Raw genomic sequence first — 24,721 nt, forward strand, 5'->3', positions numbered from 1 at the left:
TTCATCCCTCTACAGTATTGCATGCAGGTATTTATAGGAAACGGGTGCTCCTAATGAAAGGTCAGGATCTCTCCTGTGGAGATGGAAGGTCTGGATTTCAAAGGACATGATCCGATGTCTGAGAATTAAAGAGAATCAAAATGGATGGCTGGGATCCTATCCAGAATATCCGTCCTTTCTCTTCCTAATCCAACGGCTCAAGATCTTGCCTTACAAGATGGATCCGAGGGCTGGGAATAAAAGGCGCTGGACTTGTCATCTATTTTTTGATCCAAGGGTTCCGAGTTCGTCCTTGCAAGTATGATCAACGGTGGGGATTGTGATATACAGAACTGTCATAACTGTCTTGGCGTCTATCAGCAATGTGGGCAATTCTGCAAATGAGGCGTGTGGTGAAGATTTGATTACGCCTACAACGCTTTAACTACCTCGGCTCTGATTATGTAGAGAGTTATTGGAAGTTATCTCATCCTCTTTGTGTTTTCTGATCTCTATTCCTTCCGATCTCTCTATTATGACCCTTTTTCGATCTCTCATATCGGGCCCCTCTCCCCGATCTCTCCCATTCTAGAACCTTCCTCTCTATCCGACCTGCCTTAGTCAAAGCAATTAATTCTTCGGTTATCGATACATCCGTTTCGGTTTCTGCAGGCAATAAATGCTCAGGCCCTATATATATGCCTCAGCGGGGAAACTCCTCCACACTTCATTTCTCCTCCTTCCATTTTCCATTTCTCCTGTTCTAGTTTCTCCAGTAACAATTTCGACCATGGTGACCGCTTTTGATCTTTTTTCGACTGTTCTCTTTGCTCTTCGACTAAAAATTTATGATCTCGGTGATCGGAGAATCATGAGAACCACATCTGATGACAGTGAGGGAACCGAACTAATTTACCGATCAAGATTGAAAATGTTGATCGTGCCGATCTCGAATCGGTCTAACGATATAATCGGTGAATCGATCTCGAGCAAGAGGACTGCTAATTTCAATCTTAATATCGGTGACTGCCTCTTGAAGTTCATTTGGCTCCTCACCACATCGGTCGTCCCGACTGCAGCTCGGTTCTGTTCGATGACATCGACGATGACTCCGCTCACCATCATGAGACTCATAGTCACCCCATCTGAGCTGCACATCTATCCAATACTTGTGGCAGGCTTTCTGATCAAACACATCTTTTGATTCAGGCACAAGACTAGGCTTTGACATAGGCCCCTACTAGGTAAGATGTAGCATCGATCTTTAGAGATCGCCCAAATGATGTAATATGACCTTTAAAGGTTCTCTTAATGATGTAATCTGATCTCTTGAGATCGCCCAAATGATGTAATCTAACCTTTTGGAAATGAAATAAAATTTTATTTTAAGGTTATCATTTAATTATTGCATTGGTTGTTTTTCCGATCTTTGATGTGCATATCCGATCTGATCTCTAACTAAATCGTCATTAACTGATCTGCGGCTCTGAAAATTCGCACAATCCAATAACCCTAGCTAGCCGATCTCATTTTATTCGATTTTATTATTGTGTTTCTGGAACCTTCCCGCGAAGTGTCAGGAAAGTGGGTCGATTCCGCTAACCAAAGCGTTGCTTGGGACTTCGTGAGTATTAAATGCTCAGATGGGTATAAATAGGGGAAGGGGTCATTCGGTTGCTTCCTTATGTCACTTTCAGTACTTTGCTAGTGATTTCAAAATTCTCTCGTTTCTTCAAGTATTTCCGACACCGATCACATTCCAGTAAGGGTTTTGATCCTTTTCTTAGTTAAACTTCTTTGGTTTCTTTGAAAATGAGTGGCACCGAAGGTCAGAGAGCTGCGAGTCCGTTTTCTGTCCATGTTTCTTGGACCTCAAAAGAGGGCGACATGATTAGATCAGGTGGTCAAACCAGTAGAGCCCTCGTCCCTGTAACTGGTTCGGCTGCCAAACCGAGGCGAGGGGCATCTTTGAGGAGAGACAACTTGCCAATTGATGAGTTGCCTTCAGTCTTGAGAGAAATCGATCTCTAATCTATAAGCCAAGAGTGCAATCAGCGGATCGACTCCTTTGAACTGATCAAATGCCATGGCGATCATCGGGCCGACCACTTCTTTGATGAGGGCGATCTCATCATGGTATATGAAGAGCAATTGAAGGCCAGGCTTCATTTTCCCTTGGATGAATTTTACAAGGCCGTCCCAAAATTCCACCATGTCTCGGTAGCCCAAGTGCATCCGAACTCCTGGCGGACTCTAATAGCCTTTCGGGGCCTCTGCCGAGCTAAGGGACTAGAACCCACGGCCAAAGTCTTTGCTGAGTTGCATAGGCTCGCCCGAAGGAAAGATGATGAGTTCTAGTTCTTCCAAGCTAAGCACCATTGTTCTCTCTTTACCGATCTCCCTTCTTCATTGAAGAATTGGAAGAACCAGTTCTTCATTTTGAGGAGCAAGATTCAAAATGGCTTTGAGGCCATCCCACGGAGTTGGCAACACCTGGTCGCTCCGATCCCAAAAAAGATCACCTTAAATAAGGACAAAGACGCCGTGGTGGAAGAGTTAAAGTCTCAGGCGTCCACTCAAAAATTCTCTTGCTTAGACGTGGTGATGGCTGAACTGAAGTATTGGATGATGCGGTTGATCACTGACGAAGAATACGAGCTTCAGCTCTCTGACCTCGGCCCTGGTACTACCCATATCTCTGGTCTCTAAATCTTAGCGAACTCACTGACTTTCTTTTTTGTGCAGGTATGGCGGGTGGTGATGCTTCCAAGGAGAGCCGCAAACGAAAGAGGGAGGTCTCCAGAAAAGTGAGGGTGATGAAGGGGGCCACCACTACTGATGCTCAGACCCCTCATCGTGAATCAATAGAGGTGCCAAGCTCTCCTCCCCGATCTCAGGAGCAACCGATCCCTGAGGTAGAGGTCATCACCCCAGCTCCTCAACAAATCGAGCTTCCACCTCCCTCTCCTCCCCCGACCTCTTCCAATGTAGAATGGAAGTTTTTCGATCCCATGATCAGGACACTTTCCCGGGGCGCACAACTTCTGATCCAATTATTGGAAAGGAACTGCTCTACTGGGGGGAATCCCGGCCTGGCCAAAGTCATGGGAGCTTCCATTTGCTTCCAAGAAGATCGGAACAGGTTGACAGAGGAGAGATTTGATGATATCTTAGCTTAGACAATGAGCTTAGGCTTAGAGGCCATTGCAAACCAGCATATACTCAGAGAGAAAGCCCACGGCTTGAAGAAAGAGATCCTTAAGGCAGTCCAAGATGTCTCAGCTGCACAAGCTCAGCTCTCCTCTGTTAACGAGTACATCACCAGAATGGAGGATCAGATGAAGCGTTATGAGGAGAGGACCGTTGAAGTGGAATGAGAACTCGAAGACTCTCGAGCTGGTTGGTTTGCCGATCTCACTCGTTATGCTGAAGACCTTCGGGCGAAGGAGGAAGAGCTCCGAGCCAAGGATGAGGAGCTTCAAGCTAAGGAAGAGGAGAGCACTACAAAGGAGGACGGGGCTTATGTGAACGCCTATAATGACCTTATGGCCGAGCTGAAGAAATGATATCCTGAAGAGGACTTCTCCTGGATGAATGAGCTCACACCAGAGGCTGACGATGAGAGCGATGAGGATCCTGAGAGAGAGAGAGGAAATGAGAGAGATGATGATGTACTTAGAGAACAGGCTGGGGGAGACCCTCCAGCCAAATGAATTGTAAATTTTTATTTTGAAATGAAATGAAGTTCTCTCTTTTGTTCAATTTCTTGATGAGATCAGAAAGCGTCCCAATTATATGAGTACTTGATTGTTTGAACTTATTAGAACATCAAACTTAAAAGCAACTATTAATCTAAGTATAAGAGGTCGGAAAAACATTATAAGCATGAGATCGGACTAAGCCGAGACCAAACACCGAGCTGAACTTTAGAACCTTAAAATTGGAAAAGCTTAATTTGAATTCTTAAGATCGGAATCACCATTAAGTCGGACTGAAACATTGATTTTGTTTTAAGGAATGTCTAAGACATAAAGGTGAAGAACCCGATCTTAGTGTTAGCTAAACGACTTTCAACTGTATTTGTAAAGAAAAGATCAGAAATGAGACTGGATGGCATAGAGACCTGATATTAGTTCGATCTCCTTTGACGAGAGATCGGAAAATAATCGACTAAATGCGAGATCGGTTTACTTCCTGATCGAGTCACTTGTAACCGAAGAATGCCAGCTGGGGATCGATTTTCAAAGTCCATTGACTTCGGTGATAGGCCAAAATATGGTGTCGACAACGGTATTAGGTTGCATTGTCGAGTCATGCATTATTGCAGTTTATGGTTTGTATTAGTATCATATGCATTGATATCTGTGAAGGAGGAGGAAGGTATCTAATATCTGGTGGCGCGCTTACCATCTGGCCTTTGGTGATGTGGGGTATCATCACCCTGGTGCACTGTACCATAAAATTTTTATTGAATGAATTTCTTTTATATATATGTTTTTTTGAAATTATTTTATTAATGATTTTGACAGCATGAGCATGATTTTATTGATTAGAAAATTTATTGTGAAATTAATCAAGTGTCTGCCTGTTCCTATTTCATTGTGTGCTATAATTATCATTCACTGAGCATTTAGCTCAAACCACATTTTCTTTGTCTGTTATCTGTTTCAGATCAGTAAAATTTTGCAGTTGATCCAAATATTCAGTCCATTTTCTAGAGAGGGACAATCTTTGATTTATTCTCATGGTATGCCCGAATTCATGTTTCCTCAGGCTAATAATTAGTTTAGTTTATTGAACAGTTTAAGTTTTTATTTGAAATCTGTAGAGACTCCGCAATTTACTTATGGGATATTTATGATGTTTATTCAGTATTTTATTTATTTGGATTTTGTCTTTTTTTTTTGGGATTAGTAAGTGACAATATATTTATTCAAGATACTCTGATAAGGCTTATATGATTTAAGAATACTTAAATTATGTGTCGGTCACGGCTCAGAATTTTGGGTCATGACAAAGTTGGTATCAGAGCCCGGTTGAGGTCTAGTAAACTTGTGGAGCATACGATCCTTAACGTCTTTTTAGTTTATCATTGCTTTAGATATCTGCGTCCTTCGTACTTTTTCACCTATTTTAATTTGGCTCACATTTTCAAATTTAATACTTGTTTATTAAAATGAATAGGTGCCTGAGTCTGTTAAACGTAAGAGGAGAGTTAGGGCCAAGAGTCTTAATGGTGCAAACCTTGATCAAACAAGGGAGGTACCACCTCAAACTATTAATCAGACATCTGAATAGACGCCTATGGCTAAGACTGGGGCATAACCATTCCTTTGTTTCTCCATACTTTTCCATGATATTTAGTACACCACCTACTTTGTTAGAGTATCCTTTATCTGTATCAACACCTATGGGTAATGCAATAGACACTAATATGGTGTATGGGGGATGTATAGTTCACATTGGAGATAAGAAATTAGCTGTAGATCTTGTTTCTTTAGATATGTTTGAGTTTGATGTGATTTTAGGCATGGATTGGTTAGCCACTTATCACATTTCATTGGATTGTCATAATAAAGTTGTACTCTTTAAAATTCCTGGGGAGTCAGAATTTCAATTTCAGGGAGATCGTAGTATAGCCTCTAGTAATCTTATCTCAGTAGTGAGTGCTAGCCGACTATTGCGAAAGAGGTGTAAGGGGTATCTAGCTTATGCTAGAGACGTTCAGGTAGAAGGTGCAGGTTTGGAGAAATTTATAGTGGTTAAGGAGTTTCCTGATGTGTTTCCAGAAGATTTATCAGGTTTACCCCCAGAGCGAGAGGTAGAGTTTGGTATAGACTTAGTTCCTAGAACTGAGCCCATATCTATGCCACCTTATCGTATGGCACCCACAGAACTTAAGGAGTTGAAGGAGCAGCTACAGGACATACTAGATAAGGGGTTTATTCGCCCCAGTGTTTCTCCATGGGGTGCTCCTGTATTATTTGTGCGGAAGAAGGATGGGTCTTTAAGAATGTGCATTGATTATAGACAATTGAATAAGGTGACTGTGTGTAATAAGTATCATCTTCCACGCATAGATGACCTATTTGACCAACTTCAAGGTGCAAAGTATTTTTCCAAGATTGATCTTCGATCTGGGTATCATCAATTGAGGGTCAAGAAAGAAGACATACTCAAGACGGCCTTTAGGACTAGGTATGGACACTATGAATTTCTTGTAATGTCTTTTGGTCTTACCAATGCTCCAGCTGCTTTTATGGATCTCATGAATAGAGTTTTCAAGCCTTTCTTAGATCAATTTGTTATAGTATTCATCGATGACATTCTAGTGTACTCAAAGAGTAAAGAGGAGCATGAGCAGCATTTGAGAATTGTCCTTCAGACCTTACGGGAACACAAGCTATATGCCAAGTTCTCAAAATGTGAGTTCTGGTTAGATAGTATGGCTTTTCTAGGCCATACAATGTCTAAGGATGGGGTGTGTGTTGATAAGAAGAAAGTTGAGGTAGTGCTTCATTGGCCTAGACCCACAACTGTGTCAAAGATTCATAGTTTCTTGGGTTTAGTAGGGTATTATAGACGGTTTATTCAAGAATTCTCTCGTATTGCAGCACTTTTAACTAAGTTGACACAGAAGAATATGAAATTTCAGTGGTCTAAGGCTTGTAAAAAAAGTTTTCAGGAGCTTAAGACTCGTTTAACTACTGACAAAGATGTTAGCCCTTTAAATGCAGATCAGGGGGTTATGCAGTGTATTGTGATGCTTCTAGGATTGGTTTAGGATGTGTTTTGATGTAGCATGGACAGGTTATTGCATATGCTTCTCGTCAGTTGAAAAGGCACGAGCAGAATTATCCAACTCATGATTTGGAAATAGTTACAGTAATTTTTGCTTTAAAAATCTGGAGGCACCATCTGTATGGTGAGACTTGTGAAATCTTCACTAACCATAAAAGTCTCAAATACATCTTTGATCAACGTGATCTTAATCTTAGGCAAAGGAGATTGGTAGAATTGCTAAAGGATTATGATTGCACCATACAGTATCACCTTGTAAGAGCTAATATGGTGGCTGATGCTCTAAGCAGGAAGTCTTTTGGTAGTTTAGCCCATTTATCTACCAAGAGGAGGCTTCTAATTGGTGAACTACATGAGTTGCTAGATCAGGAAGTAGAAATTGAAATCATATTTGGATCATTCTTAGCACATTTTTGAGTTAGGCCTATTTTGATTGATCGAATTAAGGCTGCTCATAAGAGGGATTCTCAGTTGTGTGAGATTACAGATAGTATTCATCAAGGGCAAGCTCAAGGGTTCATGTTAAATGATGATGGAGTTCTTCGTTATGGCACTAGACTTTGTGTCCCCAATGTTGATGAGTTGAGAAGAGAAATCATGGACGAAGCATACCATTCTGCTTACACAGTACACCTAGGTTCAACTAAGATGTACCGTGATTTAAGGAAGCATTATTGGTGGAGTGGCATGAAGAGGGATGTTACAAACTTTGTTACTAAATGTTTGACTTATCAACAGGTTAAGGCAGAACATCAAAGACCATTTGGGTTACTTCAGTCGTTGCCTATTCCCGAGTGGAAGTGGGAGCACATTGCTATGGACTTTGTTGTGGGTTTACCTAGTACACTAGGTGGTTACAATGCAATTTGGGTAATAGTGGATAGATTGACAAAATCTGCTCATTTCCTTCCTATGAAGACTACATATGACTTTGCTAAACTTGCACAGTTATATATAGACAAGATTATTAGTCTTCATGGTGTTCCAGTTTCCATTGTCTTTAATCGTGGTACTCAGTTTACTTCTCAATTTTGGAATAAATTCCAAGAAGCTTTAGGAACACTAGTAGACTTTAGTACTGCTTTTCACCCTCAGACAGATGGATAGTCAGAAAGGACATACAGACGTTGGAAGACATGCTTCGTGCATGTGTTATGGATTTTGGTGGCTGTTGGCATCATTGTTTGCCTTTAGTGGAGTTTGCTTATAATAACAGTTATTAGGCAGGTATAGAGATGGCTCCATACGAGGCATTATATGGTCGAAGGTATAGGTCATCAATTTGTTGGGATGAAGTTAGAGAAAGAAGGCTTACTAGATCAGAGTTAATACAGTTAACTTCAGAGAAGGTTCGACCAATTCGTGATAGACTTTTGACTGCTCAAAGTCGACAGAGAAGTTATGCTAACCCTCAGCGTAAAGATGTAGAGTTTATGGTTGGTGATCATGTATTTCTGAAAGTTTCACCTGTGAAAGGAATCACAAGGTTTTGGAAGAAAGGGAAGCTTAGTCCTTGTTTTGTTGGTCCATTTGAAATTTTGGAGAGAATTGGAGCAGTTGCTTACCGTTTAGCCCTTCCACTTGATTTTGCACATGTACATCCAGTTTTCCATATTTCTATACTTAGGAATTATGTACCAAATCCATCTCATGTTTTGCAACCTTAGACCATACAATTTAGAGATGATATGTCATATGAGTAGCAATCAGTAAAGATTTTAGATCGACAAATTAGGAAACTCTAGTCTAAGGAAGTGGCTTTGGTCAAAGTCTTGTGGCATAATCACTCAAGTAGTGAGGTCACATGGGAGGCAGAATCTTAAATGTGAGCCAAATATCCTCACTTATGTGATTCTTCAGGTTAGAATTTTATCTATTTAAATTCGGAGACCGAATTTCTTTTAAGGGGGGAAGTATGTGGAAATCCAATATTTTATCAATTTATTTATTTATTTATTTTAATTAGCTAATAATAATTTAATATAATTATCTAAAAAAAAAGAGAAATATTTTATTGAATAGCCTGCTTATATATATATATATATATATATATATATATATATATATATATTATTTTTGAAATTAAATATATATATCTGTAATCTGAACAACTCAGTTCAATAATAACTCTTACCTCATTTTATACCTAATAGAACTCTTGAAATATATATACCCTAATTATCTCTTTCTACTAAACTTTGCTCTTAAAGCCTGTTTATCACCTCATTTTTCTACCAAATACTCTCAACAAGTATTTTCATCATCTTTCATTATTGTTATATGTGTGTGTGTGTGTGTGTGTGTGTGTATATATATATAAATTTATGATTTATAATCTGATGTGCGCAGAGAATCTATAAATTCTTACTTCTCTATTCATCACCTTAGATTCTATTTTCAAGAAGATTCGAATATTCAATCTGTCATCTGAAATTGTCTCTCTTTCATTAAATATAACTATTATCTTGGAGGTTCAAGGTGAGTGGTAGTTATAGTACAAGGCACTGTTTTAGTTCCTTTTAAAATTTCTCAGCATTAAATTTGTTATTAAATGAAATTTTAAATCAGTATTTTAACAATTATTTTACATGTGATTTTCTAGAGTTTTATTTTATTATTGAATTTTATTTTGATTTTGATTAAATAATTGATTTTGTCAATTATCTCTGAATTAGAGCAATTAGGATTCCGAGAATAGGCCTTTAATGTCTTTATATTGATTGATATCTGACTATAAAATTTACTAATGTGTTATACTGAATTTATTTGAAATTGATTTGATTTTATTGACTTTATGAAATTATTGAAATAAACTATTAAAATTGCACTATCAGTTATTATTTGCTATCCGAAATTTTTTGTTGATTTTGATTGGTTTGTACAAATTGATTTTCTGTTTTGAATTTGTACTGTTGCCCAGTATCTGTTTCTGTTATCTGGCCCCACCGTGTGGATTATCACGGTATTAGGTTGCATTGTCGAGTCATACATCATTGCAGTTTATGGTTTACATTAGTATCATATGCATTGATATCTGTGAAGGAGGAGGAATGTATCTAATATCTGGTAGCGCACTTACCATCTGGCCTTTGGTAATGTGGGGTATTATCACCCTGGTGCACTACACCATAAAATTTTTATTGAATGAATTTCTTTTATATATATATTTTTTTGAAATTATTTTATTAATGATTTTGACAGCATGAGCATGATTTTATTAAATAAAAAATTTATTGTGAAATTAATCAAGCGTCTACCTGTTCCTATTTCGTTGTGTGTTATAATTATCATTCACTGAGCATTTAGCTCAAACCACGTTTTTTCTGTCTGTTCTCTGTTTCAGATCAGTAGAATTCTGCAGCTGATCCAAATATTCAGTCTATTTTCTGGAGAGGGACAATTTTTGATTTGTTCTCATGGTATGCCCGAATTCATGTTTCCTCAGGCTAATAATTAGTTTAGTTTATTGAATAATTTAAGTTTTTATTTGAAATCTGTAGAGACTCCGCAATTTACTTATGGGATATTTATGATATTTATTCAGTATTTTATTTATTTAGATTTTTTATATTTTTTTGGGATTAGTAAGTGACAATATATTTATTCAAGATACTCTGATAAGACTTGCATGATTTAAGAATACTTAAATTATGCGCTTGTCACGGCTCAGAATTTTGGGTCGTGACATAAAATTAATAAACTTTAATAATATAACCACCTAAAGTTGAGAGACTATATATGAATGAGATTAAGCCATCAGATCATGAATGCATCTACTGTTTTTCATTGACTGCCATTATATTAAAAAAAAAAATTTCCTTCATGTAGGTGAAAAAGGCATCGGAACGTCTTGATGATTGGTTCTTAAGGCCATCAGAAGAATCAAGAGCCGAAAATGCCACACAAGAAAGATTGAATGGCTAGTCACTATCATGAAATGATTAATTTTAAATTAATTATATTTTGTATCGTGAATTAAAATTTTCATTCTCATTGTAATATTCAAAATAATCTAAATCCAAATGATTAGAATTTGATTCATAAAATGTTGTGAAGCAGATTATTTAGCCATGAAAGATTTATCGAGAGCCTTTTGACTTCACTGCTTTTATATAAACGGCTTGTTGGGTTGTTATGACTATTTGTTGTGAACCTTTGAAATATCTGGTTTGTTGTTATTGTTCAGGCTGACACCACGATTACATATACAATGCCACCAAAATGTCTGACAAGTTATTTTTACACAGACATGCACATTCAATTTGAAATCGAAATTAAATTAAATTGTCTTTAAAAAATGAGTGATTTTCTTAACTATCATGAATCCTATACTACATCTCATAAATTGAAAATCCATAACCCTAATTGTTATAAGAATGCTGTTTAGTTGACCTGTACCTATTTGAACAACCTCAATTAATTCTATTTTTCTTTGATAAGAATCAATACTATCTTTATAAGTTTCCTCTTCATATTGAAATATGTTAAATTTTTAGTTTAAATTAATTTTTTTAAATAAAAACTTTTAACAAAATGTAACAATTGAATTTGATTAAATTAAAATTAAATTAAAACTGGACCAAAATGAAAATGACAGGAGCTGGCAATTTCAGTTTTTTTTTTTTTTAATCTGAAATCGAAATCGAGAATTTTATTTCAGTTTGATCCATTGGCTTGGATTCTCTGCTTACCTGAAAATCAGAATTGCTGACTGGTTGTTCATAAAGAAAATATTATCATATGCTTGACCAAAAAAATGATGGGTCTGAGATTTGCAAAAAGACGAAAACAAAAGTGGTAGTGCTTAAAATCCAATTTGAAGTTTTCCTCTATGATTGAGAAGATGCAATCATACATGGAAAATTAGGTGCATATTCTAATTCTCTAATTATTATCATGAATTATGGTTCCTTGTCTACATTCCATCGCCATTTGATATTTGTCTGATTAGTCCTTTTCTCTTATATGGAATATAAAATTTTATAAAAATATAATTTGATTGATTTTTTTTTAAATTTTATATTTAAAATAAAAAAATTATTTTTTTTAATTTAAAAAAATTCATTTTCAATTAGAAATGAAATATGACTACTTGGCAATTCAATTGAATTTTTTTTTTTTTACAAATCATTTATTTCAAATAATGTTATTTATTTTTTTAATAAAATGTAATAAAAAAGGAAATCATGTCTAATTCCGAATTTCTTTTTCGATATAGTGAAAGTTTTTATATTTTTGGTAAAAGTTATACATTTCATTGAAAAAAAAATTATTTGTAAAAAAAAAGAATATAATTCAATGCTAATACAATCATTTTTTTATGATTTTATTTGTTTTAAATAATTTTTTTTAAAATTAAAACGAACTGAATTTTTTCACCTATTAAATTTTCAAACATAAAACTTGATAAAAAAATTAATTGAATTAAATTCTCATAAAATTTTAGTTTTTAAATAAGAAATAAAGAAAATAATTGTACTTTATTGTACTTTATACCGTTCGACATTTTGATCTTTTAAAGAAACAATTTTAAGGATTAATAATAATATAAAAAATTAATATAATATAGAATTGTGATGCCCCTTATCCGTCTATTATATAGCCAAGCAAGAAGTGCCACATTCGGTGCCGGAGCACCCTATCTTGTCTTGTTATGTCTATTATACATTTTAATGACATTTAAATCAGGTAATTTATGTGTAGAATTTTTTTTTTATATCTTATTTCTGTAGAGACCCGGACAGATCCTCCTTTGTTTTATTAGCATCTGGCGGGTTCCACTATCACCTGTTAACATATTTATATTCATTTCACACATTTCCATATCATATTCTCTTGTATCATATCATTTACAATTATTTATGAGATCTAAAAATGAAGTATCATTTATTGCATTCATATAGAAATTCATAGATAATAAATTACAAGTTTTCATTTCAATCTCAAAGTTTAATTACAAGTCCAAAATGAAATACATCATGACTAGACATAATGAACCAAAATATTAGTCTATACATGGGCCCTACCAAAATACAAAAGACTGGTGAGGTGACTCTGGACAGTGGCAGATCTGGTCGAAACTCTGTCCGAACACTATTGTGGCGGCTGCTGCTGTGATGGTTGCTGATCTCCAATACCTACGCGATTGAAAACCAACGCGCTAAGCATAACGCTTAGTGGTGTATAATTTATAATAACAATAATTTAACAATTGAAATAATAATTGCAATTCATAATTTCTGGGTCTTTTACATTTTTTTTATTACACTTTGAAAACAATTAACATTATCGGGATCATTTATGATTACTTATTATATTTTAAGTCTCAATTAATTTTTATCAGTGCCCAAGAAACCTATAACAAATTATAAAAACTGAATGCACGGGTGTATACTGGTTAAATAGCCATATGTCTATCCAATATACGTCTGTCAGGCACGAGGCCAGCTATCGGGCACGAAACCCACTATCAGGCTTGTAAAGCCAGAAATAAAGTAGGCACAATGGCCAGTAAATAGGCATATAGCCTGTAGAATAATCATACCAGACATATTTTGTCGGTTCATGATTTTCTCGGTAGGCAGTACTGCTATTTGTAGTCCCTAATTGGTATACCAATATATCCAAACTAAATAAATTAGTCTAGGTATACTATGGGCAATTAAACATTTTTAATTATTTTAGTACTATTCACTGTTACTATTTTCTGGTACTGTTCATTGGTACCATTAATTTCATATTAATAGGACATTAGTCCCAATTTACATATTCATATCATTTTTAATATTTAATTATCCTTATGAGTATTTTAATTATTATATATAGTATTTTTCCCATGAACCTTTCTTTAGGTTCATGTTGGTGTGTTATCTTTATCTAGGAATTTGACTAGGATAGGATGTCTATTTAGTCACACTTCCTTCATAACAATTGCTCCTCTATGTTTAAACTTGAATTTCAGTTTTGAATCACTGAATTTGGGGTTATAGAACTCAAGTTATGGTCAAAATACCATAACTGGTCCCTTTGCCTCTAAGCTGTCCAGAATTTACAATTTCTGGTCAATAAATTTTGACTAGTCATTTGATCATTTTATGGTCATTTTTAGACTTAGGTTTCTTCACAATATATGTTCCTCTATGTCTTAGGTGTTAGTAATATGCCCTAGAGCATATCATTTAGTATGTATCTTGTACATATTTTTATTAATAAAAAGCATTTCTACTTTTCCGTTTACATAATATATTTATGTGTAATAGAAAAGGTCCATTGATATTTTGTTAGAAATATTATTCTTAAGTTGTTAAGAATATGAGTGACAATATTTCTAGCACAAAGTATCATAAATAGGTTCACAATCGAGGATACTTCATAATAAGGACATGACTTATCCAGAAAGATTGTATTCATATTTGTTCCCAAGTTATTTATATGAGATATAAATAAGATGGAATGGTGAGTCTCATGCCATATAACATATATGATAGGCATTTATAAATGATAAGTAGGCCGAACCAGTGACACTTATGGCAAGCACATGGAGTTTACTCTTGTCAATGTTTTGTCATAAATCATATCAGTGCATATAATCTTTAGACCTGAGATAGCACAGTTATCTTGTATATAGGTAGTTTGAGTTTGATACTGCCTTCATACTTGTACTGTATATGGGTATATGGGCATTTGTTGGCTTCTACTAGTTATATATGGAGGTAGGTGTTGATCAAGATGGAATCTGTTCCTCTAAGTAAATAGAGATAAAATCCTATGTTCATTTAATTGTTCTTGATGTTTCAAGTTCCTGGCCAGGACAGATAGATTTATTCAGAAAAGAGTTTGACATAAACTGGAATTAAAAGAGAACATAATATTCATAGCAAATGGAGTTTGACATAAACCATGACTCCAGCTTGAGTTGAGATTTTGTAACAGAGAGATTCTAGTGCATGGTAACATATGATTATAGGTTCATTTAAGGTAAACTTTATTACTAATTGGGTGGCCATGGCATGCTATGCTAGGTGTTAACCATAGTCTATGAGGTTCATAAAATGATTTAGAGAAATCATTTATGGTAAGAAAGAGTTCTGATGATATTAAGAGTTGATATCATGTCTCATTGCCAATTAGTGATGAGCCTAGTAAGTCACACACATACACAAGTTATCACCTATTTAAATATGATTTAATTAATTAATTAAAGAGTTTAATTGATTAATTAAATAGGTTTGGTTTGTAATTAAATTGCAAAGTCCCTAGCATGACTTGAAACCAAATCTAGATTATTGGATGTGTAGTATAAATTAAATTTATATTTAAAGTGTTTAAATATGAATTTAATTAATGATAAATTAATTAATAGAGATTAATTAATTAATTTATATTTGATATAAATTAATTAGAAGAAGAGAAATAATTATTTTGGGTTGAGAACTCAAAATTAAGACACAGGGGCATTTTGGTCATTTCACAGTGTGATACGTGGCACCATGAGATGGTGACACATGGGATTACACATAAGCTTGCCAAATGTTTTTTAATCATGTAAGATGATTAAAATCAAGATTAAATATAGGTTTGACACTTGGCACAATGTGATTGGGTCACTTAAACCTACAGCTAATTAAAGGGTGACATGTGGCAAGGGTTTAATGTGTTAACCTAGCTATTTAAGTGTTGTTATGAAAAGAAAAACAACCAGCAGCCACTCCTCTCCTTTGTCATGCCACTTTGAGGCTTTTCATCTATTCTTCTTCATCTCTCATCAATTCAAAGAGATTAGCCATCAATCTCTTGAATTAAGAACGCTAGAAATTGTTTCTAGTGTCCTGTTTACATCTCTAATCTCTTAAAAGGCAGAACTTGAATTTCTAATTAATAGAAAAAGCTTTAGAAGCTGTTCAAGGGCTGCCATAGGTGTTCTTAGTGTGGACAAGCTAGAGGGACAACATCTGGTGTCCTGAAGACGAATCTCAAAGGCGCAGACACGCTGCAGTGCATTAAGAGGTTAGTGTAATCGTTCTTGATTTAATCTAGGGTTCTAAAATTAATCTGATTAATTTTAAAATCTTAAATGGCAAATACAGATCCAAAAACATATTAAAAGAGTTTTAATATGTTGTTTATCATTGAAATCAAATAGATAAAAATAAATCTTGCATGATGCATGTGACCCTAGGTGAAAATTTTTGAATTCAATGGTATAAACTTGTGTTTTTCACGCTTACGTTCCTTCATTAGGGACTCCTAGGTACAATTTCATAATTTTTCAAGCTTGGTATAGTGATTTGTAGTCATTGTATTAACCTGGACTCTCAGTCTTATAAGGACAATAACCAACTTCAAGGCAGTATGTTTGACCCTCTTTTTAGGGTCTTTACACTTAGAATTTGGAAAAGGTGTCTAAATCAATGTTGTAGCCCTAAGTATCATGTTTTCATATCATATTGTCACATCTCAAATGCAATTTCCTAGTGGGAGTTATGGCCAAATGAACACATAGGTATCAAATGGCATTCTGGGTTCAACTTAACATTTTCCATATTTCAATTCCTAATTTTGGCTAATATTTTCCCTATGATGCAATGGTTTCTAGAGCTTGGTCAAAACATAAAAATTGTTGTGCTATGTCTTATAAAACTTTTGGCACTAATTTCACTCAATTTGCTGCTTTGGAGACCAAGTTATGACATTTTTGCCAAAACTGGTCAGGCATACCAAATGAACAATATTTTGGACAATTTCTGGGTTGGCAGTTTTAGTGACTCAACTTGTACTAACAATTTGATTTGGTTAAAAGCAAAACTAGGTCAAGTGGTCTTCATGAAAAGTGTAGCCCTATGTCTAAGCTTTCCATTGATGAAAGTTTAGGTCATTTGGACCAGTATAGAGAGAGTTATGACCAAATGAACACGTACTATTCATTTAGTCATTTTCTGGGTTGGCAGTTTTAGTGACTGAAATTGTGCTAACAATTTGATTTGGTTAAAGGAAAAACTGGGTCAAGTGGTCTTCATGAAAAGTGTAGCCCTATGTCTAAGCTTTCCATTGATGAAATTTTACATCATTTGGACCAGTATAGAGAGAGTTATGACTAAATGAATATATACTGTTCATTTGGCCATTTTCTGGGTTGGCAGTTTTAGTAATTGAATTTGTGCTAACAATTTGATTTAGTTAAAGGCAAAATTGGGTCAAGTAGTCTTCATAAAAAGTGTAGCCCTATGTCTAAGCTTTCCATTGATGAAATTTTAGGTCATTTGGACTAGTATAGAGAGAGTTATGACCAAATGAACACATACTGTTCATTTGGTCATTTTCTGGGTTTGGTGCAGGGTAATCCGGATTTGGGCAGTATTTAGGTCAAGTTTTGGACAGACTTTGGGCATGGTTTCTTCATGGAAAATAGGCTATGTTGAGTCTAATTTCACCTCCAATTGGCCTCATACCAATTGGAGTCACACATTTTCAGTTATGGGTCAATAAACCCACTGGACTCATTGAGTTCAAACCTGCAGAAAAATTGAACACTCCCAATATCTCAATTCCTTCAACTTTCTTACTTCAATTTGCATGCAATACACTTCTATAAGCAACAATCTCAACTCAATAGGTCAATTTCAATATTTACACCAATTCCTCAAGCATTTACACAAACCCTAGTTTTCAAAGTTTTAAATTTTCACAAACACTATACAATCAAACACCCAAATATTTTAACTCATCACACATTCTCATGGAACTATTTTTCATCACTTAAAAGCAACAAACTTTAAGTTCCGTGGCTGCTAAAATTTCAAGGGTTCTTTCCTCTAGATTTTCTTTTTATTTTAATGATATTTATGCTTGGCTAAACATGCTTTTCATATTTAATAAAGAGAAGAAGAGGGATTAGTGCACTAACCTTACTTGAGCTTCCCTAATTTCAAATTTCTTGATTTCAATGGGTGTCTATAGCTTCCTTATGGATGAAGAGAGGTTAAGGTTTCGGTGAGGAGAAAGCTTAGAAAATCTAGCTTTAAGGAAAACAAAAATGGTGGAAGGGAACATCCATGGCAGCTAACTCCAAGGAGAGAGAGAAGAGGGAGGAAGAAGATGGTTGCTAGCTCTTGTCATCTTGTGTCTATATATATATATTTTTATTGTACTTTGTTTTTATTTTATATCATAAGTCTTTTTCATTTTCTTTTCTTTTCTTTTCTTTTCTTTTCTTTTCTTCTTTTCTTTTCTCATTTTCCAATTCATTTCATAAATTTTTAATTTATGTTAATTATTTTATTCTCTCAATTTTTAATTTGACATTTAGCTCAAAATTCACCTCTAGGGGTGAAATGACCAAAATGCCTTCATGGTGCTCATCGGGTTATTTTTATTATTTTATACCAAATAAATAAATTCTCTAAATTTTATTTTATTTTCTCAAAATTTTTCCTACATTTTTTTTAATATTTATTTCATTAATTTATGCCTCCTTACTATAGTTTAAGTGTAGTTCCAGACACCCTGATTGTCCGAACAGACATTAGTCGTCAAAATAGTAAAATGTACAGACTACCTTTGGTGAGGGCGTCACAATTCTTCCCCTCTAAATAAAATTTCGTCCTCGAAATTTACATAGTGTAAATAATAGAGGGACAGCTATTTCCTTGTCTTTTCGCCTTTTTGTGTTATAATACTTTACTTTTTCTTTTGTCTGTCTTATTAATCCCAGTTCTACAATCTTATCCTTATCTCGATTTACTATTGGAAATACGTAGCTCTACACAATAGTCTCAAGTCAGTACTGTAATCTGCAGCTTACAGCACAAACATCAAGAGCATTGCATAGTCACCACGGTATAATCCCAATAGACAAACTCTCTTTTTTTTTTTTTTTCAACCTGTTCTGTACTCATCTTCTTTCATCTCATATACAGCCTCCTTCTCATTTCCATCTATTATCTTTGATACGATCCTTTTCGGTTGATAATCTACCATAACCTTATGGTTCAAAAGGTTGGTGACAAGCATGTCATCTTCTAACCCATATCTCGGTATCCTCTTTTTAACAGGAGATACAATGTATATATAGGGGTGAATATAATTAGGGTCTATCAATACATACTTAAAGGTATTATAATTAGGAAATGTACCTCTGATAACGTCTACCAGATTTGGCTCCTCTCGAGCCATAGCGTACACACAAGGTGCTACTCCAACCTCGGGCCGTTCTGTAGTCTCAGAAGCCCTCTGTGATGTACCAGCTGTCTCAAGCCTCATAGGTCTTCTACCGCTTTACACTGTCGGGGCAGACCTCTCAGTCGGTGGTAGTGCAGTGGGAGCACTCCCATGTGGACAACTTCGTATGAAATGATCCGTAGACCCACATCTAAAACATCCACCAGTCAACAGTCGACACTCCCCTCTGTGTATCCTACCACAGTGGGTACATTCTAGCATTGAAATTGATTCTCTTGTTACTGTACTCGGGGAACTAGCTATAGGTACTCCAGATTGGCCCCTCTGGCCTTGTGTCTGGCTCTGTGAACCCTTATGCTTCTTACTACTAGTAGCTGGTGCACTAAACTGGCCCTGTCCAGGACCTCTCTTGCGTTGCCTATCCTTTCTGGACTGCTCTTCATTTCTGACTCTCTCCACATCAAGGGCTGATGCTACCAACAGAGAGAAATCTGTGAAGTGGTGAGATCTCACTATCATCCTGATGTTGTCATTCAATCCGTCCTCAAATCTTCTGCATTTATCAACCTCTGTCAGCATCAACTCTAATGCATATCCGCTAACTCTCACGAATTCCCATTCATATTCAGAGACTGTCAGCTGCCTCTGTCTCAATGCCAAGAATTCTCTCCTTCTGGCCTTCAAGTACACATGAATGATGTATTTCTTTCTGAATTCAGCCAGAAAGAAATCCCAAGTGATCTGTGCAGGCTGTACCACTCTAGATACTATCACCCACCATCTATATGCATCCTCCTGTAGCAGTGACAGAGCACACTCCAACTGCTGCTCTAGGGTGCAGTGCAACTGCTGCAATACCCTCTCTGTCCTCTACAGCCAATACTCTGCTGCGGCTGGATCATCATCCCTCTTACCTTTGAAGTCAACTGCCCCATACTTTCGCAGTCTCTCTAGTGGAGATCTGTACAAAGTTCTGGTTGTGGGGTGGAGGTGGGCATGCAGTGGTGGTGGTGGTGGTGGTGGCTGTGGCTGTGGAGGTGGAGGTGGCTGTGGCTGAGGAATGGCTCCTGTGACCTAACGGAATAGATGTGTCATCTGTTCATAAAAGGCCTGCTATGCCCTACTCACAGTACCTCGAGATGACTTTGCTCTACTACCACTTCTCCCTCGACTAGGAGCAGGTGCGGGTGCGTGACTCTCTACTTCCTCCTCTATCGGTCCTGGAGGTCCATGCTCTGAAGGATCAGATGTCATCAATCCTATAAAACAGACAAAGCATATATCTGCATTAGTGTCACCTCGACTCTATCTAAAGGCTCATGCATGTGATGCAACTATTGCTTTCTATCTATCTAGGTCTAGGACCGCCTAAACCAGGCTCTGATACCACTAAATGTGATGCCCCTTACCCGTCTATTGTATAGCCAAGCAAGAAGTGCCACATTCGGTGCCGGAGCACCCTATCTTGTCTTGTCATGTCTATTGTAAATTTTAATGACATTTAAATCAGGTAATTTATGTGTAGAAATTTTTTTTTTTATATCTTATTTCTGTGGAGACTCGGACATATCCTCCTCTGTTTTATTAGCATCTAGCGGGTTCCACTATCACCTGTTAACATATTCATATTCATTTCACATATTTCCATATCATATTCTCTTGTATCATATCATTTATAATTATTTATGAGATTTAAAAATGAAGTATCATTTATTGCATTCATATAGAAATTCATAGATAATAAATTACAAGTTTTAATTTCAATCTCAAAGTTTAATTACAAGTCCAAAATGAAATACATCATGACTAGGAGTAATGAACCAAAATACTAGTCTATACATGGGCCCTACCAAAATACAAAAGACTGGTGAAGTGACTCTGGACAGTGGCAGATCTGGTCGAAACTCTGTCCGAACACTATTGTGGCGGTTGTTGCTGTGATGGTTGTTGATCTCCAGTACTTATGCGATGGAAAACCAACGCGCTAAGCATAACGCTTAGTGGTGTATAATTTATAATAACAATAATTTAACAATTGAAATAATAATTGCAATTTATAATTTCTGGGTCTTTTACATTTTTTTTTATTACACTTTGAAAACAATTAACATTATCGAGATCTTTTATGATTACTTATTATATTTTAAGTCTCAATTAATTTTTATCAGTGCCCAAGAAACATATAACAAATTATAAAAGCTGGATGCACGAGTGTATACTGGTTAAACAGCCATATGTCTATCCAATATACATCTGTCAGGCACGAGTCCAGCTGTCGGGCACGAGACCCGCTGTCAGGCTTGTAAAGCCAGAAATAAAGTAGGCACAATGGCCAGTAAGTAGGTATATAGCCTGTAGAATAATCATACCAGACATATTTTGTTAGTTCATGATTTTCTCGGTAGGCAATACTGCTATCTGTAGTCTCTAATTGGTATACCAATTTATCCAAACTAAATAAATAAGTCTAGGTATACTATGGGCAATTAAATATTTTTAATTATTTTAGTACTATTCACTGTTACTATTTTCTGGTACTGTTCATTAGTACCATTAATTTCATATTAATAGGACATTAGTCTCAATTTACATATTCATATCATTTTTAATATTTAATTATCCTTATGAGTATTTTATTATCATATATAGCATTTTTCCCATGAACCTTTCTTTAGGTTCATGTTGATGTGTTATATTTATCTAGGAATTTGACTAGGTTAGGATGTCTATTTAGTCACACTTCCTTCATAACAATTGCTCCTCTATGTTTAAACTTGAATTTCAATTTTTGAATCACTGAATTTGGGGTTATAGAACTCAAGTTATGGTCAAAAAACCATAACTGGTCCCTTTGCCTCTAAGCTGTCCAGAATTTACAATTTCTGGTCAATAAATTTTGACTAGTCATTTGATCATTTTATGGTCATTTTTAGACTTAGGTTCCTTCACAAGATATGTTCCTCTATGTCTTAGGGACTCCCAGGTACAATTTCATAAATTTTCAAGCTTGGTATAGTGAGTTGTAGTCAATGTATTAACCTGGACTCTCAGTCCTATAAGGACAATAACCAACTTTAGGGCAGTATGTTTGACTCTCTTTTTAGGGTCTTTACACTTAGAATTTGGCAAAGGTGTCTAAATCAATGTTGTAGCCCTAAGTATCATGTTTTCAGATCATATTGTCACATCTCAAATGCAATTTCCTAGTGGGAGTTATGGCCAAATGAACACATAGGTATCAAATGGCATTCTGGGTTCAACTTAACATTTTCCAGATTTCAATTCCTAATTTTGGCTAATATTTTCCCTAGGATGCAATGGTTTCTAGAGCTTGGTCAAAACATAAAAATTGCTGTGCTATGTCTTATAAAACTTTTGGCACTAGTTTCACTCAATTTGCAACTTTGGAGACCAAGTTATGGCATTTTTGCCAAAACTGGTCAGGCATACTAAAGGAACAGTATTTTGGATAATTTCTGGGTTGGTAGTTTTAGTGACTCAACTTATAATAACAATTTGATTTAGTTAAAAGAAAAACTGGGTCACATGGTCTTCATGAAAAATGTAGCCCTATATCTAAGCTTTCCATTGATGAAATTTTAGGTCATTTGGATCAGTATAGAGAGAGTTATGACCAAATGAACACATACTGTTCATTTGGTCATTTTCTGGGTTAGCAGTTTTAGTGACTGAACTTGTGCTAATAATTTGATTTAGTTAAAGGAAAAACTGGGTCAAGTCTTCATGAAAAGTGTAGCCCTATGTCTAAGCTTTCCATTGATGAAATTTTAGGTCATTTGGACCAGTATAGAGAGAGTTATGACCAAATGAATACGTACTGTTCATTTGGTCATTTTCTGGGTTGGCAGTTTTAGTGACTGAACTTATGCTAACAATTTGATTTGGTTAAAGGCAAAACTGGGTCAGGTGGTCTTCATGAAAAGTGTAGCCCTATTTCTAAGCTTTCCATTGATGAAATTTTACGTTATTTGGACTAGTATAGAGGGAGTTATGACCAAATGAACACGTACTGTTCATTTGGTCATTTTCTGGGTTGGCAGTTTTAGTGACTGAAATTGTGCTAACAATTTGATTTGGTTAAAGGCAAAACTGGGTCAAGTGGTCTTCATGAAAAGTGTAGCCCTATGTCTAAGCTTTCCATTGATGAAATTTTAGGTCATTTGGACCAGTATAGAGAGAGTTATGACCAAATAAACACGTACTGTTCATTTGGTCATTTTCTAGGTTTGGTGCAGGGTAATCCGGATTTGGGCAGTATTTGTGTCAAGTTTTAGACAGAATTTGGGCATAGTTTCTTCATGAAAAATGGGCTATGTTGAGTCTAATTTCACCTCCAATTGCCCTCATACCAATTGGAGTCACACATTTTCAGTTATAAGTCAATAAACCCACTGGACTCATAGAGTTCAAACCTGCAGAAAATTGAACACTCCCAATATCTCAATTCCTTCAACTTCCTTACTTCAATTTGTATGCAATACACTTCTATAAGCAACAATCTCAACTCAATAGGTCAATTTCAACATTTTCACCAATTCCTCAAGCATTTACACAAACCCTAGTTTTCAAAGTTTTAAATTTTCACAAACACTATACAATCAAACACCCAAACATTTTAACTCATCACACATTCTCATGGAACCATTTTTCATCACTTAAAAGCAACAAACTTTAAGTTCCATGGCTGCCAAAATTTCAAGGGTTCTTTCCTCTAGATTTTCTTTTTATTTTAATGATATTTATGCTTGGCTAAACATGCTTTTCATGTTTAATAAAGAGAAGAAGAGGGATTAGTGCACTAACCTTACTTGAGCTTCCCTAATTTCAAATTTCTTGCTTCCAATGGGTGTCTATAGCTTCCTTATGGAGTGGGCTAAATTTTTAATGAAGAGAGGTTAAGGTTTCGGTGAGGAGAAAACTTAGAAAACCAAGCTTTAAGGAAAACAAAAATGGTGGAAGGGAACATCAATGACAGCCAACTCCAAGGAGAGAGAGAAGAGGGAGGAAGAAGATGGTTGCTGGCTCTTGTCATCTTGTGTCTATATATATATATTTTTATTGTACTTTATTTTTATTTTATATCATAAGTCTTTTTCATTTTCTTTTCTTTTCTTTTCTTCTTTTCTTTTCTCATTTTCCAATTCATTTCATAAATTTTTAATTTATGTTAATTATTTTATTCTCTCAATTTTTAATTTGACATTTAGGTCAAAATTCACCTCTAGGGATGAAATGACCAAAATGCCTTCTGGTGCTCATCGGGTTATTTTTATTATTTTATACCAAATAAATAAATTCTCTAAATTTTATTTTATTTTCTCAAAATTTTTCCTACATTTTTTTTAATATTTATTTCATTAATTTATGGCTCCTCACTATAGTTTAAGTGTAGTTCCAGACACCCTGATTATTCAAACAGACATTAGTCGTCGGAATAGTAAAATGTACGGACTACCTTTGGTGAGGGCGTTACAAGAATCTTTCAATTAAGGTGGGATATGTCTTTTCGATTAAATAATTAATCAATAATATTGATTTAAAAATGTAGAATTGACCTAAATTGATTGAAGATCCATTTTTAAAAAAAAAATTCAAAGCATATTATTTTTTTCCACGTTAAAATTATTATTAATTATCTTATAATTAGTATCTAAGAGACTAATGATAAAGTTGGGAATTTTAAGGGTGGATGGCAGAGTTTGAATTTTACAAATTACAATCTCTCCCCTAATAGTTTAAAATT

General features: G+C 35.3%; 1 protein-coding gene across 1 annotated transcript in view; it reads right to left on the minus strand.

Annotated features, from left to right (window-relative positions):
- Positions 1-24,721, minus strand: part of LOC131178743 (protein DETOXIFICATION 24-like) — a 55,926-nt gene that overhangs the window by 28,365 nt on the left and 2,840 nt on the right. The window lies entirely within an intron of this gene.

The sequence above is a fragment of the Hevea brasiliensis genome, chromosome 3 (genome assembly GCF_030052815.1).
Source record: "Hevea brasiliensis isolate MT/VB/25A 57/8 chromosome 3, ASM3005281v1, whole genome shotgun sequence".
In the NCBI taxonomy this organism is placed as follows: domain Eukaryota; kingdom Viridiplantae; phylum Streptophyta; class Magnoliopsida; order Malpighiales; family Euphorbiaceae; genus Hevea; species Hevea brasiliensis.